This window comes from Raphanus sativus, chromosome 7 (genome assembly GCF_000801105.2).
Source record: "Raphanus sativus cultivar WK10039 chromosome 7, ASM80110v3, whole genome shotgun sequence".
NCBI lineage: Eukaryota > Viridiplantae > Streptophyta > Magnoliopsida > Brassicales > Brassicaceae > Raphanus > Raphanus sativus.
The window spans coordinates 25,384,272-25,396,486 of NC_079517.1; the positions used below are offsets into that span (position 1 = coordinate 25,384,272).

Genomic DNA, 12,215 nt, shown 5'->3' on the forward strand with positions numbered 1-12,215 from the left:
TACGATTGTTTATTATATAAAAATAAAGTTAGAATATTAGTTTTACTAACAACTTTTAACAACAAAATTCATATAATTTATAAATAGACTATTAATGAAAAATGGAATGATAAAGTATTATATAGAATTTCCATATTTGATACCATTTGATACTATAAATGATTATGCATAAAACTATGTTAATAGTTTGACAACTAACATTAATTGATTCTATGATTTTCTTTTTTAGATTTGATTAAAATAAATTAAAATTAAAGTATCATCGAACAATGAAATTGTAAGGATTTTTCTTAGACATCCTGTTCAAGTGACACGTGAGCAGAAATCAATAAAGTGACTTCTCATTTAATATATAGGAGGATGTATATATATATGGTTAACATGTTTATTTACTGTTTCGACTACCATTAACGCTTTCTATACTAATTTTTTAAAAAGATGAATATAGAATTTAAAAAATTAAACATAACATATTTGTTAATAAACTAGGCAACACTATTCATGCTAACTTCACACTATCTATAACTTTTGCGAATATATTAATTCATATATTATATTCCTAGATTATACGAATTTGTTATAATATTATTTATGAAGTGATTTTGCTGATTTGTCTCATTCTCCATAATTTTAGCTAATTTTGCTTATTTATCATATTCTTATTAGTTTTTTAGATTAAATCATCAATTTATTAATTTAGATAATAGAAATATTTTGAAATTTCGAATTAATTAGTTAATTTAAATAGTATAAATGTTTTAAAATCTCCAATTGGAATTATGATTATAATTATTTTAACTTTCACAAGATTCTTATTAGTTTTTCGCTTAAATTATTAATTTATTAATTTAAATAGTATATCTATTTCAAACTTCTAAATGGAATTAAAATTATAATTATTTTAAACAAGTTAGGACCAATTATTATTTTTATATGATGTAAGATGTTTTAAACTCTATAGTTTCATATGAGTCTGTATTTTTGATGACAAAAAAAAAACTCTATAGTTTCATTTTTCTCATTCATTCCAAGTTGTCTCGATTATAGTTTTTGTCTTTTTGACATCTATATTTATGTACGTTTGATATTTATTTTCTTTTGTTGGAGTTCTATGTTATTATTCTTTCTTTGAGTTTAAAAGACTATGAACAAATCAGTTTTATTACATGGAGTTTGAAATTATGAATTAGGTATTCTGAATTATTTCGGTAGGTATTTCACATGTATGTTTTACTAATGTTTAATCTATAATAAAACTATGTTTTGATATTAAGTTTAGAGAGTTGTCTATATAATCATGTTATGAACATGTGTTTAATGTTTAGTTTTCAAATGGCTATAATATATATATATATATATATATATATATATATATATATATATATATATATATATATATATATATATTTCTCTTTTCCATTTCCATTCAAGAGTTCTTATGTGTTTCCACGGCCCTTAAGACTCCGAAAAATTAACAAATTCTCTTTTCTTAGAAACACGTGCGAGATAAGAAAAAAGAGGTAATGGTAACCCCACGATTAACTATTTCATTTAGGAACTCTTGTAGAATTCAAAAAAAAAAAATCTTCGCTTTCTTCCGGAAGCAGATGATTATTCATTTGGTTTTCACATTCCGTGAATAGCCGGGGCATTGAGGAATATCCAGAAAGGTATTTAGGCAGGGAATCGGTCTGATTCTATCTCTCTTTCTTCCGTTTGAATAAAGGAAGGATCCCAAAGAATCGATAATTTATGACATTTAAAAAATTATAGATCCTATGTCACATTCAGTAAAAATTTATGATACCTTTATATGATGTACTCAGTGTGTCGGAGTATGTCCTACAGACGTATTTGAAATGATACATTGTGATTGATGTAAAGCTAAGAAAATAGCTTCTGCCCCAAGAACCGAAGATTGTGTTGGTTGTAAGAGATGTGAATCTGCCTGTCCAACGGATTTTTTGAGCGTTCGAGCATGCGGAATCAATAAAATAAACTATCATTATAGATTAGATTTATCATAATAATTAACCATAAATTAACTTAAATAATAAAACTATCATTATCTATTTTTTTATTTTATTAAAAGTAAACTTATGAAATATTAAGATAAATTAATGTATGTATTGATCAAGTAAACCAATGAAATATTGTCATTATCTCAATTCATTTTCTAAAATAAAATTTCTTATAAATTATCATCGAACTTTAGTTTTTTGTTTACTTTTTATTAATTTTTTTCTTACTTGGATTTTATGTGTCTTTAGTGTTTTGTTTTGATAATTTAATACATGTTTCTGATTCAAAAATATTAAGTAAATTAAGAAAGACCAACACATTCTTACTTTATTTTATTGTGTAGAATATTTTATATGTAAATATGCTCTCATAGTTTTATAGCTTTCTTTGATGTTTAGGAGACGTAAACCAAAATAAAAATCTAAAAAAACTAAAATGATTAAGAATATAAAAAATAAGTTATCATGATATTCAAATCATAATACATATGTTAATAACTATTAGTAAAACGATTATACCCGCATGTGCGGGAAAAACACCTAGTTTATATAGTAACTTCCATACATTTGTTTGTGAAATATTAGTAATATCTTCTTTTAAAAAATTTCTTTTTGAGAAATATTTACCAAACTACCACTATAAAACAAGTATTGGATTACTGTTATTCTTCGACCAAAAGAAAAGGATTACTATTATTCTTTTCATTTTGTCGAAGAGCTTATATACAAATTTTCATAATTAAAATTATATTATTGCACTAAATAGTGTAACTTTTAGTATTAGATCAAAGAAATCAATCAATACTATTAAAACAGAATCAATTTTTATCTACTTGCAAATAGTCTAGGTTGGACCATTACACTTATTTCTTCCTATTATTTCTCATACAACTAACTTAGTTGTTATTAAATATATATCATATATAACAAAATACTTTAATATTTTCAAAAAAGATTTCTAAAACGATATTCTTGAGTATCTTTTTCTAAGATTACTTTTGGTAATATCCTTTACCTTTTATTTAAAATGTAAGTTACATTTCTTTTAATATTTTATTTTAAATAACAAAAGTCATAATTAATAATAACTATAATTAAAAAACGAAAATTGATTCATTTATATAATAAGAAATAACATTTCTATGTTGACAAAAAAATATATACATAATTTATATTCATAATTAAAGACTACACCAATTAATAAATATAAAGGAACTTAATCTATTTTAACTATTTTATAAATTAAGAAATAACAGTATAAAATATATTCATGAATTTTATAACATACTTCAACTTATGAAAACAAATATATAAGTAATATATATATAAACTAAGAAATAATTTTATATTTTAATATATATATATATGTATATATTAGATACTAAAAATAATTTAATATATTTATCAAGTATGAGACGGGTTGAACAACAATAGTTAATTTATATAATAATTCTGAAAAATATAATAACAAAATAAATTAATACCAATACAAAAAAATAAAAATTAACTTTGTACTGTAATTTAAAGTTTTAAAATATAAATAAAATTGATATGAGACGTATTATATAAATGAACTATTTATTTTTCATAAACTCATATTCATGTAAATTTATTTTAATTATATATTGTTTGAAAAAAAAATTTATAAGAAAATATATATATGTATTAGATTTCTAATTTTCCGTAAATAAGTTTTTTTTAATACAAATTAATCTTGTGCTTTAAAGTGCGGGTCAAAATCTAATAATAAATTTTTTTATATATAATAAAATTTTATAAAAATTAAAATTAATAAATATGACAATTTAAGTCAAATAGTATTACATAATGGATCACACATCGTTTAACCGTTAACCAAATCCTTGGTTTTAGCGATTTTTGCGGGTTTTATAGAATTTTAAAATAATGAGTTTTTTTTTTGTAAACCAAACCGGATTATATATAGGATTTCTGGTTTAGCTGGTTTAACCGCGGGTCCGGATCAGATTTTAGAACATCAACTATAATGCTTCTTTTTGAGAAAAAATGGGTCACCCATCGGTTTAACCGGTAACCGAGTCCTGAGTTTTAGCTGTTTTTTGCGGGTTTTATATAATTTTTAAATAATGAGTTTTTTTTTGGTAAACCAAACTGGAAAACTGGATTGTATATAATTTTGGCGGTTTGGCTGGTTTAATCACGGGTCCGGATCGGATTTTAGAACACCGATATAACATTTAAATGTAGATATAATCAAAATACAAGTTTATATCATAAAAATTTGGTTTTTTTACATACAAGGGTATGCTTTAAAAGATTAATATCAGTTTACAGGTTTTCTAGAATCACAAACCATCCAAATTAAATCACACACTTAATAAAATATATATTCAAAAATGGTAATATTTTTTTAAAAAATTCCAAATAACGAATGACTTATTTGATACAGGTTTTTTTTTTATAAAAATGACTTAAAACTTAAAGTCAAAAATATAACTAAGCCATGATTTATTTAAAAAAAATTATTTGTCCTATTCACCCAATAGTTCAAATTATTCACGAAAATACCATTAATTTTTTATTCAAAAATATTTGTTTTACTCAATCATCCTCCTCTTCCTTTTTTTATTTACAACATTGTCTTTGTCATCAATACATCAACCACCATGAACAAACAATTTTAAGCTCTAAATACACCTAAAATCAACATTAACATCTTCATATTCTTATTTCTTACGCACACAAACCATTTTCCTTTCACTTCATCTTTTATTTCATCCTAAAATCTCAAACATTTTATTTCAAAATTTATAAACTTATTAGAGGTACTCAAGTTCATGATTCTTGGTCAAAAAAGAGTGAGTAACTTTCATTAAAAAGTGATGTGTGCTTGGAGAAGCTAAACACGAACTTCATATGATATAACAATGATTTTTGAATTTTTTTTCCGGATTTGTTCGCTAGAAGACTTCCGTGTAAGTTTTCTATAACGAGAAGACTTATACGAAAGTCTTCTGGTCAATGTAGAGATTAGTTTTACAATCGACTTTATGTCTATTTTTTAGAGATGACTTCTCTAGAAGTCTTCCAACTTTTTTTCATTAACAAAAAAAAATTTCGAAAATACCAGAAAATACTTAGCGTAAGTCTTCTAGGACAAACAATTTAGTTTTTCAATTAACTGAACTAGTTCAGGTATTTGACTTTTTTCTAGAAGACTTACATGGAAGTCTTCAAACATAAGACTTTGGGGGAAGTCTTCTCAACTTTCGGCAGAAGTCTTCTCACTGTTGGTGAAAGTCATCTCAGCTTACTTTTTCAATTGAAAAATAAAACTTAAATATTTACTTTTATTTAGACGAGTCCCATGTAAGTCTTTCGAGAGAAGACTTACACGGAAGTCTTCGAGAGATTTATTCCGAGATTCTGGTCAAACCTTCTGTTATCATAGAAGACTTCCATGTAAGTATTCTGCCGGAAGACTAACATGGAAGTCATCTAGTTAAAATTAAATATCTAAGTTTTATTTTTCAATTGTTAAAGTAACCTGATACGAGTTATATGGAAGTCGTCTATTTAAAATTATATATTTAAGTTATTATTTTTCTCGTGGAAGACTTCCATGTAAGTCTTCTAGAAAAAATCAAATTTGTGAACACAATTTGGTCAACTGAAAAACTAAGTCGTTTATCCTAGAAGACTTACTGATAAATCTTCTCTGGTTTCGAAAAAATTTCAAAAACAAAAGTAAGCCAATATTTACAAAGGAAACTTCAAAAGAAGTCTACTGTAGAGTAAAATTCTCTGGAAATTTTCTTTTGTAAATTTTCAATTGCAAAATGACTTAAATGGAAGACTTCCTAAAATTGTTTTGGATGACTTCTATAGAAGTCTTCTATGCCAAAGTTTAATAAACTTTCATTTTCTTTAAAACTATAAAGACTTTTTAACATTTTCTTGTTAATTAGTCGATATTGAGGCTCCTGAATAAAGTTCATAACCTAATTGGTTTTAATTATGAGGTTACTAACATTCATGTTTATTAATGTTTCTAGCTAATTCTGGAAGTCTTCTACGTTAGTTTTTGTAAACTTGTTAAGTAACTTTAAAACATATTTTTTAACTTTTAAAACATGTTTTTAAACTTTCAAAAGTGTAAAGTAACTTCAAGAATATCAAGTTGTATGATTTATTGTGTCTTATTAGATCATAAGATATACTTTTTAACTTTCATGAAATTTGAAATTTCTATTCACTTAAGATTTGAGCTTCCTGCTTAAACTTCCTGCTTATATTTTAATTTCCCGCTTTAAATTTAAATCTTCCGAGAAGACTTCCCAGAATTCTTACTGAAGACTACCTAGAAGACTTCTAGTGAAATTGTTATATGTTTAAACCTATGAAATGTTTGATATTTTGTAAATTTAACTAAGTTTTCATAAGAAGTTTTCTCCCTTAGTTGTAGTAAATTTAACAAATTTTTTTTTGTATTATTTGTGTTTTTCTATTGAACTTGTAACAATAACTTCAGTAATGTCAAGTACTTTTGGGAAGATAATACTGTAGATATGAACATATTTACCAAATTTTCATTAGTATCTCTTAAAATTTACAAAAAAAAATCACAACTAAAAGAGTGCACCTACAAATTACAAAACAGACCATAAACGAAACAATTGTAGATCATTCCTCCACAAAGACAAGCTTCGACTCCACTTAACAAGAGAAAAGACTCCATTAGAAGATTTCCGAGAAGATTTCTTAGAATTCTTCCAAAATATGACTCAGATCTGAAAAACCTGCAAATCCAAAAACGTTTAAATGGCTTCAAAACAAAAAAAAAGTGAGTGGAAGATGAAATAGATCTACCTTTAAAGAACACACAAAATATAAAATTTAGATCTACTTTACAGGAGTAAAAGATGAGAACTGTGTAATAAAAAATCTGCAAACCAAGATTAATTAGTGAGAAAGACATGAGACAAAACGATAAATTTATATAAATTTTAGTGTTTTCAAGTTCTAAGAGATTTGAGAGAGGTTAGAGAGTTTTAGTGTTGGAAAGCGGTAAGAGCCTAAGCAACCAGAGGTTACCAAATTAAGAAGAATCATAATAGAAACTTACCAAAATACTCAGATATGTTATGAAAAATGAGACATGGAGAAGACTCCGTCCGAAGACTTCATGTGTACATTATATGTTAGAAGACTTCAAAGAAGACTTCCAGGGAAGTATTCTAAAGCTTGTTTCAGATCTAAAAAACCTGCATATTCAAAAGCATTCAAATGTCTTCAAATCAAAGAAAAACTTCAAAATAAGGTAAGAGATTTAAAGAAAAGAAAGACTTTTCAAAAGTTAAGAGTTTTAAGCAACAAAAAGTTACTAAATGAAGAAAAACCAAGCATGAAAACTTACCGAAACACTCAGGTCTGTTACGAAAGAGGATACATAGGAGAAGACTTCCCTCGAAATCTTCCAAGTCTGTCTCAGATCTGAAAATTTGCATATCCAAAAACATTCAAATGACTTCAAAACATTGAAAAGCTTCAAAAATACAGCAAGAACTTAAAATAACAAACACAATTTTCAAAATTTAAGAGCTTTAAGCAATACAAGCTTATCAAATGAAAAAATATGATTTATAGGCCTACCTTTAAAGGAGTAGAAGATGAGAACCACTTAATGAAAAACCTACAAAAACAAAAAAAAAATCAGTGAGAAAGGCAAGAGATAAAAAATGAGAAATTGATATAAAGTTTGATGTTTTTAAGTTCAAAGAAATTATGTAGAGGTTGGAGATTTTAAGAATGAGAAACATTACATTTTTGTTGAAGCCATTTAAGAGAAAAAATGTGTAAACTTTTTTTATATAGGTAGAAACAAATTTAAATAAGTTAAATATTTTCGATTCAGAAAACTCTTAAGTAAGTCATAAGAGTAAGTCTTATAAGACTTAGGGTCTGACTGGTTTTCCCGCTACAACCCGCAAACGCAGCTTGTGCGGTTGATAGCGGTTGACAGCGTTTCAAAATAATCATACAAATCGCTACAAATCGCTTCAAACTGCTCAGAACCTCTTAAAATCAAAAGTTGGTTCCAGCTAGTGACGTTTGCGGTTGCGGGTGGATAAAAAATATATTTTTAAAACATTTTAAAATTTAAATAAAAATATATAAAAAATTTATATATTAATTTAAATCCACAAACAGTATCATAATTTGTTTTATAAAAACTCTAAACTAGCTATTCATTAAAAATAAATAAAAATTAATATGCATACATATATAAAGATATACACATATATAAAATGAAACAAAATATTCTTTTAAATTTTTAATATAAATATACAATTTTTAATTAAATTATAACTTTCAACTAATTAAAATATTAAAATAAACATAATATTACTATTAATCATATTATATTAATAATTATTATTTTCTATCACAATAGTATGTTTTTATATTTTTATAATATTATAATATGTTTATATTGGTAATTTATTATTAAACCACGGTAATATCTCATAATCAACTAGTTATAAATATCCCGCAAACGCAACAATTTTCAAACGTTATGTCTAGTCATACAAAACACTAAATAATGCTTGAAACCGCAACTGCACGCATCCGCAAACTCCTGCACATATAACCGCAACCGAAACCGTTGCGTTTAAACCTGTCAGACCCTTACTTGAAAGTCTTCTAGACCCTAAATTTACTGTTCGCCCAGAAGACTTCCGCATAAATCTTCTAATGCATTATTTGTTAGAAGACTTAAATCACCTAAAACCTAAACTCAAAATAACTAACTAACTAACTAGAAACAAACACTTAACTTAAAGTCAACTTAATTTAAAAGTGTTTAATATACACAAAACTAAATGCATACTGTTGGACATGGGTTTTACCCCCAACAAGGCATATAAAATAATGGGTTCAGCCCATTTAAAGGAGGTCACTAGGAAAACCCTAGACCTCATCCTTCTATAAATAAGGAGGCATCCCCTCCTTTAGAAAGGATCATCTTTTTGATCTCCTGCCTCTCTTCTCCCTTTCTAGAGAGAAAGACCACATCACATGCTTTCTTCTAAGCACTTGTGACCTTTCGTTGTAGAACTACGATTTGCTTGATCCCCTTTCGGGGTACGTAGGCAACCTTTCACCGGGTCCAGCTATAACATATTACACCTCTTTTACTCTCCAACCATCCAGTTCAAGCTCACCACGAAGACCTCTCCTAATCCAACCATCGAAATCAGTCTACCCCTTGTACAGCATCGATTTTGGTTCAAACAGTTGGCGCCCACCGTGGGGCATGGAGAAGTATCTTCGAAGAAGATTGAACTCGGAGTCCGTTTGACCGTTTGGTCGTCACCGTTCGCTCTCTCGCGATTACTCGACACGGTTTGTTCTCTCGCGGACACCATTCGCAGTTACTCGGCACGGCACAATCTATCGCGAGTGGTTACTCGGCACAGCTCGATCTCTCGCGGTTACTCGGCACGGCTCGATCTCTCGCGGTTACTCGGCACGGCTCGATCTCTCGCAGTTACTAGGCACGACACGATCTCTCGCGAGTGGTTACTCGGCACGGCTCGATCTCTTGCGGTTACTCGGCACGACTCGATCTCTCGCGGTTACTAGGCACGGTTCGCTCTCTCGCGGTTACTCGGCACGGCTCGATCTCTCGCGGTTACTCGGCACGGTTCGCTCTGTCGCGGTTACTCGGCACGGTTCGCTCTCTCGTGGTTACTCGGCACTGCTCGATCCCTCGCGGTTACTCGGCACGGTTCGCTCTCTCACGGTTATTCGGCACGGGCTCGCTCTTTTGCATTCACTCGGATCACTCTCTCGCAGTCACTCGGCTCTGTCTTTAGCAGTTACTCGGCTTGAGCTCACGCAGTTACACGACCACAAGGTTGAGAGCCTTGCGGTTACTCGGACGTGGCAAAAAGATTCATCTCGCTTCCCTTTGCAACTCTTTGTCGATCATAATTTCGAGTTGAGGGGAGACGCACAAGTGGAGGCTTTTGGTCGGCTCATGGCGCAGTTTCTCGCTGAGGGTTCGTCACATTGCGAAGTCACATAGGCAAGGTTCCGGTATGATTTTGTCTCTCTGATCCTCATTGAATATGGACTTTTGTCAAGCTATTTACACTAAGGCACAAGTACAGCTTACCTTTTTAGAAATGGGTTTACAAACTTGCTTTTTACTAGGCACGAGTTAGTCGTAAACTCGTCTTTTACTAGGTACGAGTTGGATAAACTTGTCTTCTACTAGACATGAGTTTCACTCAACTCACCTTTTTCTAGACACGAGTTACCGACAACTCACCTTTTATCGAGCACGAGTTTAGTAAACTCTTTCTTTACTAGGCATGGCTTACTCGCCGAGCTATAGTTCTTAGACATGGGTTTGATAAACTCGCCTTTTACAAGGCACAATTATACGCCGAAGCACGGTAAACTTGCCTTTCACTAGGCACGAGTTACAAGCCGAGCTACGACTTCTAAGCACGAGTTTATTTAAACTTGCCTTCTACTAGGCACAAGTTCAAAGTAAACTCGCTTGGATCGTTAAATATAAAAGCGCTGAGTCAATTGTCTTATAAACCTCTTCGTAAAATTCGCAGAGATCAACTTCATCTCTCTCAACGAACTGAGGGGGGCTTACTGTTGGACATGGGTTTTACCCCCAACAAGGCCTATAAGATAATGGGCTCAGCCCATTTAAAGGAGGTCACTAGGAAAACCCTAGACCTCATCCTTCTATAAATAAGGAGGCATCCCCTCCTTTAGAAAGGATCCTCTTTTTGATCTCTTGCCTCTCTTCTCCCTTTCTAGAGAGAAAGACCACATCACATGCTTTCTTCTAAGCACTTGTGACCTTTCGTTGTAGAACTACGATTGGTTTTATCCCCTTTCGGGGTACGTAGGCAACCTTTCACCGGGTCCAGCTATAACATATTACACCTCTTTTACTCTCCAACCATCCAGTTCAAGCTCACCACGAAGACCTCTCCTAATCCCACCATCGAAATCAGTCTACCCCTTGTACAGCACCGATTTCGGTTCAAACACATACTCTCTTTGTTTCTGAATAAGTGTCATTTTGACATTTTCACACAGATTAAGAAAGTGACGGAAATATGTTTTTATTAATTACACTTCTCTGACCAATAGTATTTTATAGATAAATAAAATTATTTATAAAATCAATGCTGTTTGTAATTAATTTTCAGCTGAAAGAAAGTATAATTTGCATTGAAATTGTAAATGACATTTTTTGTGTAACAAGAAAAAAATAACTAAAATGACACTTATATGAAATATGAGTAAAAGTCAAAATTTAATTTTTCAAAAGAAAATTAAGCTTCCAAAATCTAACCCGAAAATACATACAATACTACAACATATATTATCAAACCCTTAACCAAAGAATACCATAACACACTACACTCACTCATATTTTGAAAACAATTTAATTTTACTAGATCTTAATTTATATCATTTACAAATATTTATAATTACATGATTTCAACTTTTATCCATCAAAATCATTAATTTTTTATATTTATAAATTACTTTTAAGACCAACTATAAGAAAAAACTTCTTAGAAATCTTCCAAAAATTTAAAGAACCTCAGAAAACTTATAAAACTTCAGAAGACTTTATGGAATTATATTGTAAAAATTGAATTCTTTTTTTTACTCATAAAGAGTTGGTTATAGTTTCATTAACCTTTTAGGTTACTTTTGCATTTGAATAAAGATTGACCATTTAATATACCACTTTATGTGTTTGAATATTAATAACAGATGTCTAGACTTTAACAAATACAATCTACAAACAATTAAAACATATGAATAACCATAATCGTGAAACATAAGAGTAAAAAATAACATTCTCGCGGTTGGAGTATTTAAATATTTAAAGATAAACACATTTAAATGAAAAAGTCGCACACGTGGAAATGAACTAAAAATTAGGGAAATTTGGAGTCATGTACATATCAGAAAAAATATTAAGTCTATGCACATAATAAGTTGATGGCTATGATATTGTATGTATATTATGTATTAATGACAAAAGCTGCGTTAGGTGCGCGTGTGTTTTCAGTAGCTAAGTGTTTTTTTTTAATATTTGATTTATTTGTGTGACTATACTATATGGTATGTAGTATAGTTTATTGTTCGCGTTTTGTCATATAC

The 12,215-nt window shown here is 29.3% G+C and overlaps 1 long non-coding RNA gene across 1 annotated transcript; it reads right to left on the reverse strand.

The window, feature by feature from the left end:
* Positions 1-6,575: 6,575 nt before the first annotated feature.
* Positions 6,576-7,570, reverse strand: LOC108828947 (uncharacterized). The gene is made up of 3 exons (XR_001945844.2): positions 7,417-7,570; positions 7,126-7,264; positions 6,576-6,799 (listed from the first exon to the last, which is right to left on the reverse strand). It is a non-coding gene; the product is annotated as an uncharacterized LOC108828947 (long non-coding RNA).
* Positions 7,571-12,215: the final 4,645 nt, after the last annotated feature.